This window comes from Mercenaria mercenaria, unplaced genomic scaffold (genome assembly GCF_021730395.1).
Source record: "Mercenaria mercenaria strain notata unplaced genomic scaffold, MADL_Memer_1 contig_3238, whole genome shotgun sequence".
NCBI lineage: Eukaryota > Metazoa > Mollusca > Bivalvia > Venerida > Veneridae > Mercenaria > Mercenaria mercenaria.
The window spans coordinates 24,512-30,536 of record NW_026461359.1 but is presented as its reverse complement, the minus strand read 5'-3'; positions in this window follow the sequence as shown (position 1 = coordinate 30,536).

The following is a 6,025-nucleotide window of genomic DNA, read 5'->3' as shown; positions in this document are numbered from 1 at the left end:
ACTGTATGTAACACATGTCACGTTAATAAACAATTTACTTGCTTATGTGGAGTATGGGAAAATGCAACTTTTGGCGGCTATCTTGGGGACTATCTTGGATGTATCAGAGAGCACCACGATTTTAGACTATTCCCCGCGATGTTTTCTGCTTCAGATAAATACTTCATAATTATTCAAAGATTTTTTGGAGGACCTTAAATGCACACAGAACTCTCTCACATACTAGACTATGTCATTATGTATTCTAGCACACCGGAATAATTTTACTCAGGCTTGGCACCTCAAGATCCAAGATGACTTTCGTGGTGTTTGTGGCAAGTAATACTCCAGGAATTGGTTTTATTGACAAACAATATCTAATGAAAAAGGACATGCCAGTTAAAGTGATTTAAACACAAGACATACAAAAATGGTAAAATAATTTAATCTGAAACGTGCAATCACTTTATTGGACTGTAACATGATGAGATAAAATCAAACTATTGTATTTCATCAAGACTAAAATATCAGTTTAAATTATAAGTTGCATATGCTGTACCATTTTCATGTTTCATTTTATAGCATAGAAATGCACATGGGTTCTTCAGTCGAAGGCAATTTCTCTACAATATTTCGAAAATGTAGATACATCAATGTCACATTTTTCATGAAAATTCTACCTAAATTTATACACATCTCACTAGATTATGATTTAAAAGCTTACAATATATTCTTGAATAATTTCCTTTGTTTATCATTACAAAGAACTGTTTTTAAAAAATGCCAAAATATGTATATGAGTTTTAAAGTTCATATCTTTTGATAATTGTTCTCATATATGTGTCAATGGTCAAAATATATGACTAAAATTTAATTTAAAGAACGCAATATCTAACCCATTGTCTTAATTACCTACATTTTGGCGCTGTTAACCGGAGAAAACAACAATGGATTTACAAAGCAAATAAGAAAGTAAAACAGCGGAGAACGTGAGCCTGATGCAAAAGTAATGCAAATTTGAAATATTACGATACCTTAAAGATGGTACCCATAACGACGCCCCCCCCCCCCCCACCCCTCCCTTCCCCACCCCCACTCCCCAACCTGCATTCAGCCTTTGTCTTGTCCTCCTTGTTTTAATGTGTTTATATAATTTCAAATGTTATTTCTTGTGCGTTTAGATAGGTAAAAACCAGCTTCGGATTTCTTGCAAGTCAACGAATTGTGTTAATTCTGGCATGATTTCAGAGAAGTTTCAACGTAGTTTATACTTGTGTTTACACATCAGAAATAAAATTCAGTCCATATATTTATCTGTGGGTAGTGAGCAATTTGCAGTTGCAGCAGTTACAGTAATAGCAGACAATATTTAAAATACAACAATGATTATCATGTATGACGAAATTAACAAATAACCCAATTAGTGGTAGTGGCAATTAGTATGAAGAAAGAAGACTTAGGTTTTGAATTTTCGACAAGGTCATGTAATTACCTCCCCTGATATCATTTCATTAAAACGAACGTAATAAATACTGATTTGTATGGTAGCATCGTATAGCCGGGTCACTGTTTTATATAGAACTCATAGACGAACTTTACATGCACCGATATTCAAGTGTTAATTTATCATATTTAATGAACAAAGGAGAGATGAGAATAACAAAACTTGTACTGTGAGGCAACTTACCGAGTGAGGGAGTATCAAAGTAGGAAAACTTCCAGGATTTCCCAGGATGGCCACCACCTTGGCGTGATGGGCGTCCACCCTCTCTACGATGCCGACCCGTTGCGACTCCGGGTTCTTCAACAAGTTGATATTATCCGTTCATGGCAGAATTTGATGCACACTTACCAGAAAACAAGAGTTTTCCAAGGGTTCCCGCTATTCTAGATCCGCATGCATGGACTCCCCCCCCCCCCCCCCCCCCCGCCTCTCAAACGGCCACACGATGGGACCCCAAGTTCTAAAATGGTTACGCCCAAGCAATCAACAGCTGGAAGCAACTAAAGCCTTTCGAAGCATTCCTGGCCAAACACATCAGTCCTCATTTGCTCGGAAACAAGAAATTTCCAAATGGTGTCCACCACTTGGGAGTAGTGAGAATCCACCTTCTTTACAACGCCCATCCGAACCGCGATCCAAAGTTCTTCTATATTTACGGGCCTGGACGTCGCCAAATTATGTCAAGAATATCTGTTCAGGGCAGACTGTGATGCCCGCTTACGAGAAAACAAAAGTTTTGCCCTAGGTGGTGCTATGCCGGGTCCCGCATGCACGGACTCACTTTACAACGGTCACCAGATTGGACCCCGGGTTCTTCTATGATTACGCCCTCGCAATCAACTGCTGGAAGCAAAAAACTTCTTTTAAAGCTTTCCTGGCAAAACACATCAGTCCGCCATTGCTCAGAAACAAGAGTTTTCCTAGGATGGCCAGCATCTGGGAGTTGTTGGCGTCCACCCTCTCTACAACGCCAACATGGTGCGACCCCGGGTTTGTTTACAGGTACGGGCCTGGATGTTGCAAAGTTGAGTCGAGAATATCCGTTCACGGCCGAATTTAATGCCCGCTTACGAGAAAACGAGGACTTTCTCAGGGTGACCGCTATACCGGTTCGGCATACACGGACCCTCTCTACAACGGCCACTATGTGGGACCCAAGGTTCTTCCATGGTTGTGCCCAAGCAATCAACTGCTGAAGGCAAAAGAGTCTTTATTTCTGTCCAAACACACCAGTCCACCCTTGATCGGAAATAAGAGTTTTCCAAGGACTGCCACCTACTGAGCGTGGTGGGCGCCCTTCCTTTCTACAACGCCCACCAGTGCAACCCCGGGTTCTTCTATAGTTACGGGCCTTGACGTCGCAAAGATAAATCGAGAATATTCGTTCAAGACAGAACTTAATGCCCGCTTACGAGAAAACATGGGTTTTCCAGGGGAAGCCGCTATGTGGTTTCCGCATGCACGGACCTCCTTTACAACTGTCATCAAGTGGGACCCCGGGGTTCTTCTATGGTTACGCCCGCGCAATTAACTGCTGGAGGCAAAAAAAAAGCCTATAGAAACGTTCCTAGCCAAATACATCAGTCCACCCTTGCTCGAAAACAAGAGTTGTCCCACTATGGCCACCCCCTAAAGATGGTGGGTGTCTACCCTCTTTATAACGCCCACCTGGTGCGACCCCCGGGTTCTTCTACAGTTACGGGCCTGCACGTCGCCGAGTATTATTGTAGAGAATATCTGTTCAGGGCCGAATGAGATGCATTCACGGACCCCCTTTACCACAACTACCAGATTGGACCGGTTTTTTTTCTATGGTTACGCCCGCGCAATCAACCGCCGGAGGCATAAAAATCTTTAAAGCATTCCTGGCCAAATACATCAGTTTACCCTTGCTCAGAAACAAGAATTTTCCAAGGATGACCACCATCTGGGGGTGGTGGGCGTCCACCCTCTTTACAACGCCAACCCGGTGCAACCCTACCTTCTACATTTTGAGGCCTAGATGGCACCAAGAAAAGTTGAGAATATCCGCTCAGGACCGACTTTAATACACCCCACTCGGTTGATATCCTGACCGTACAATTTTCATGATTTTCACCTTTCCTTACTGAGAAGTTCAATTATCATGATAGATTAACACTTGAATTTGGTGCATGTAGAATTGATCTTATTGATCTGTTTTATATAAATCTAGTGCCACGGCCACAATAAGAAATAATATAATGCTACTATACAAATCGGTATTTCCTACTTTCGTTTTATTGACATGTTATCAGGGGAGGTAATTACATGATCTTGTCGAAAATTTATAGCCACAGTCTTCTTTCTTTATACGAAATTAAATGGCCACTACCACGTTTTGTTTATTTTGTCATCCATGATCACTGTTGTATTTTCAATAAATTGCTCTAACTGCCAGTTTTTGTAGCAGTTAGGGTAGTCAACAGTTATCTCATACTGGCAGCTTTTGTAACAGTTAATTGCTGTAACGGCTGAAACTGCTAACTGCTCACCTCCCACCGATATATATCTACAATTTACAGTAGCTTGCTATAAACTGTGTGGTTTTCTATGACCATTAGAATTCCAAAATAAATGTTAGGCTATCAATCTTTTCAACAGCCGAAAAGAATCCCGCAAACATTGAATTGTATCTCGCCATCAGATAAAATAATGTTCCTGATTTTTTAATTATCCTTAAACCTAGTAAAACTCACACAATCGTGTCGACTTTGAGCCTTTCTCAAGATACACAAGCAGACATTATAACTGCATTTAATAATACATCACGCTATCTGGATGATATACTTAATATGGATAACTCGTTTTTTGATCAGTTAATGGAACATATATATCCCAGGGAGCTGCAGTTAAATAAAACTAACAACTCGGATAATACTACTTCATTTCTAGATTTACATCTCTCTATTTACGACAATTTCATACATACCAAAATTTATGACAAGAGGGATGATTTTAATTTCAGTATTGTAAATTTCCCACATTTGGATGGAGATGTACCCCAGGCTACATCTTATGGGGTATATATTTCTCAGTTAATTCGGTTTGCAAGAGCGTGTAGTCATGTTGAAGATTTCAATGAACGTAACTTATTTATTACAAATAAGCTTCTTCAACAGGGCTACCGTTATTATAAATTACGAAAATGCTTTTCTAAATTTTACTATCGTAATTCAGATTTGGTTTTAAAATTCAATAGCAATTTAAAATCACTTCTGCGGGAAGGTATATCAAAACCCGCTTTTTATGGGGATGTGGTTTACAAACTTTGTAAGATTTTGTCTCATGGCAATTTTCCAATTGTATTTAGTAAAGTAATTAAACGTTTTATGAAAAGAGGTTATGACCCAACTGTTTTGAGACACACCGCAAGTTTGGTGTTCAACCCTTTTACAGTTGGACGCTACGCTTTCCTCTTTGATTGTGTCTGACGGATCAGGTGGAGGACTCTACGATTAGTAGTTCTTAAATCCCACCAGGACTGAGCTATTTTGATTTCCGTCTTCTGGCCTGTTCCGTCGGACCCTTAAGGGTGTTTCCCTTGTTGCTCTGTCTTCTGCAAAGTCATTGAGTACATGCGTTTTAGGTTCTTAAGGATTGCATTTTTATATTATATCTACAAGGGAATCTTTGTGTTTTACATTTCATACCTTCTGTTGCCTTTACGTATGTTAGGGTTTCACCTGGCGGGGATTACTTTTATTTACACTGTCTTGTGTCTTTGGAACATGGTGGGGGTAAGAGTGAGGTTAGGTGCACCATAAACCGGTTTAAGCTCCCCAGTGGTGGTTTTGCCACTGACCGTTCCAAGGCGATGCCCCACTGTGTTCCTGTATTTGTTTGTTTGTCCTTTGTGTTCATGTTTGTGTATGGTGTGCAAGAGTTGTTCGTGTGTGTCTTTGGGAAGGCTGCGTTTTTTGAACGTGGCTTTCCCTGTTGGATATTCTTCCTTGTTTATTTTGTCGTCAGATAAATACGATTGTGCTAAGATTTTTGTTTTAAATTTACTTTCCTTTTTTGATTTTGATTTTTACAAATGTTTTCGTTTATAATTTTTGGAAATGACGTACGGCCGCGCGGAAAGAGGCATATCTGATACCACTGCATCAATGTTTTTATATGAAAATAAATTTTGATATTTCTTTCTGTACAAAATATATAGTAAATTTAAATATTATGCTTATCATTTAACCATTTATACGCACATTAATATTAATTTTCATTAGAAGACTCTCTGCTTCAACTTTTTTTCTACTTTTTGTCTTGCTTTTTTTTCCTGCTTCAATCTGTCAAGCAAAATGAACTGGAAACACACTGTGATAGTTTTGTGTAAAGTAGGAAGGGGGATTTGAAGTAAACGACAGCAAATGAACTGAAATACATATTGATATTTTCCGTGAAATAAAGCTGAGATCTTGGGTTAAGGTTTTCATAACCATTCATTCACTATAAAAACGGCCTGATACGCATACACTTAAAATTGTGGGAACGCATGAATTGGGAGAGATAACTGGTGTATAG